The sequence below is a fragment of the Rhinopithecus roxellana genome, chromosome 4 (assembly GCF_007565055.1).
Source record: "Rhinopithecus roxellana isolate Shanxi Qingling chromosome 4, ASM756505v1, whole genome shotgun sequence".
Taxonomy (NCBI): Eukaryota; Metazoa; Chordata; class Mammalia; order Primates; family Cercopithecidae; genus Rhinopithecus; species Rhinopithecus roxellana.
The window spans coordinates 130,222,520-130,225,562 of record NC_044552.1 but is presented as its reverse complement, the minus strand read 5'-3'; positions in this window follow the sequence as shown (position 1 = coordinate 130,225,562).

Below are 3,043 nucleotides of genomic sequence, written 5' to 3'. Positions count from 1 at the left end.
AAAAAATAGAAAAAAGATAGAAGATATGTAGAAAAAAATCACTGGGTGTGCCTGCTATTTCATGGTGAATCACATTTCATTGTCAGTTATCAAGTATGAAGAAGTTTTTGTTGAAACTCAGCTAGTAAATTCCTATCTTCTTTGATGTCAGTTAGTTGGGAAGTTATAAAGATAAGTTGAAATTCTCAACATATGGGTTCAAAATCTCTTGATACCCTTCATTTGGGTAATTTTTAAGCTGACTAGAAAATTTGGTTTGCAAGTTTAAGTGTGCAGATAATAGAGTTTTGTAGGTGGCACATCTGCATCATTTCTGAATGAATGAATGAATGAATGAATGAAGGTGCCTCTGGGACCCTTCTCTGAGCTAAATAAAGCATACAGTGACAGTGACCCATAGACACTGTCAACTTATATACCAAATATTAGCAACATGTGGTTTATATCATAATTTTTAAGATGAAAAAATAAACTCAGAGGTGTTCTATTTTGTTCCTGCACCTCCTGGCGGCATGCACCCTGCTTTGGGCTTTGGGAGCAATACAAAGCCCCCAAGAAGTCTTAATTAGAAGAGAAGCATGTCCAGGCCCATGATTTACAGGCGTAGGTCACTAATAAAGATACAGCAAAAAGTGGGTTGGAAAAAGGGATGAAGGAGTTTCCAGACCAAGCTAGAGCAGCAGAACGGGAGGGAGAGGGGTGGATTTGAGAGAGACATTTTGTAGATACACTTAAAAGTTTGGATGTGAGGCCAGGCGTGGTGGCTAACGCCTGTAATCCCAGCACTTTGGGAGGCTGAGGAGGGTGGATCACTTGAGGTCAGGAGTTCAGACTAGCCTGACCAACATGGTGAAACCACTTCTCTATTAAAAATACAAAATTAGCTGGACGTGGTGGCGCATGCCTGTAATCCCAGCTACATGGGAGGCAGAGGCAGGAGAATCACTTGAACCTGGGAGGCAGAGGTTGTAGTCAGCCGAGATTGCACCATTGCACCCCAACCTGGGAAAATGATAATGCCCCTTCCTCCCTGAGCATGGGAAGAAGAGGGTGGGGCATGAAATGTAATGAGTTCAGTTTTGGATGATATGAGGTCCCCTTCCCTCCCTCCATGTGGTATATGGGAGGCTTCCTGCAGCATTGGGAGTGACTATCTGGGCAAGCTGAAGCAAAGCCAGTTCCTTCCAAGCTTTATTTTTCAGGGTTCTAATCCCTAGGCTCTTTGTCTTTTTGGAAAGTTATTTATTTCTTTGAGACTCTGAAGAAAGCCATGGGTTCCAGTTCAGAAGAAAGTGAATGTACATACCACAGCGTAAATTTGTACTTGTGCTTTATAGGACACTCAGCCCCGGAGATCTGTCCATGTCCAGATGGGAGCCCTGCTCTAACTGGCTCCTTCAATGACCTCAAAACCTGCTCTGTTTCCCTATGTGCCAATCTTCTGAGTCAGAGATAATTTGCTAATTATAAGTCACTTCCTATTTTAGAAATCCTCATGACTTATGGTCAAATGCTAATGTTCATCACGCTGATTGATGAATTGTAATTTCTAATGCCGGGTGTGGGATGGCAGATAAAATGGAGACAAGAGGAGGTTCACTCTGGGACTTTGATTCCTCTGGGCCAGCATTCATATGGCTCATCCAGGATGGAATGCAGTAGGAAACACACAGCACCATCTGCGAATGATTCTTGCCTCACGGAACCAGAATCTAGTAAGAAGTACAAAAGAACTAGTTACATGACACCACAAGAAAGCAACCAGCCAATCCAGAATGTGGGATACTGTATGAAACAGATGACCCCATTGCTCTAACAAATGAATGGCATGAAAAATTAAAAGAGAACATTCCAGAAAAAAAAAGAGCCTTGGCTGGGTATGTGGCTCATGCTTGTAATCCCAGCACTTTGGGAGGCTGAGGCAGGCAGATTACCTGAGGTCAGAAGTTCGAGACCAGCCTGGCCAACATGGTGAAACCCCATCTCTACTAAAAATACAAAAAGTAGCCAGGCATGCTGGTACATGCCTGTAGTCCCAGCTACTTGGGAGGTTGAGGCACGAGAATTGCTTGAATCCAGGTAGCGGAGACCTCAGAGAGCCAAGATCATGCTACTACACTCCAGTCTGGGTGATGGAGCAAGACTCTGTCTCAGTGGCTGGCAAGAAGCCAAATAGGAACAGCTCTGGTCTGCAGCTCCCAGCGAGATCAGCACAGAAGGTGGGTGATTTCTGCATTTCCAACTGAGGTAACCAACTTATCTCACTGGGACTGGTTAGACAGTGGGTGCAGCCCCACAGAGGGTGGGCCAAAGCAGGGTGGGGTGTCACCTCACCCAGGAAATGCAAGGGGTTGGGGAACTTCCTAGCCAAAGGAAGTCGTGAGGGACTGTGCCATGAGGAAGGGTGCACTCTGGCCCAGATACTACACTTTTCCATGGTCTTTGCAACCCACAGACCAGGAGGGCCACCAGGCCCTGGGCACAAAACTGGGGGGCCATTTGGACAGACACTGAGCAAGCTGCAGGAGTTTTTTTTTTTTTTTTTTTTTAAATATACCCCAGTGGTACCTGGAATGTCAGTGAGACAGAACCATTTGCTCTCCTGGAAAGGGGGATGAAGCCAAGGAGTCAAGTGGTCTAGCTCAGTGGATCCCAATACCATGGAGCTCAGCAAGCTAAGATCCACTGGCTTGAAATTTTCATTGCTAGCCCAGCAGTCTGAAGTCAACCTGGGATGCTCGAGTTTGGTAGGGGGAGAGATGTCTGCCATTACTGAGGCTTGAGTAGGCAGTTTTTCCCTCACGGTGTAAACAAAGCCACCAGGAAGTTCAAACTGGGTGGAACCCACTACAGCTCAGCAAAGCCACTATAGCCAGACTGCCTCTCTAGATTCCTCCTCTCTGGGCAAGACATCTCTGAAAGAAAGGCAGCAGCCCCAGTCAGGGGCATATAGATAAAACTCCCATTTCCCTGGGACAGAACACCTGGGGGAAGGGGCGGCTATGGGCACAGATTCAGCAGACTTAAACATTCCTGCCTGCAG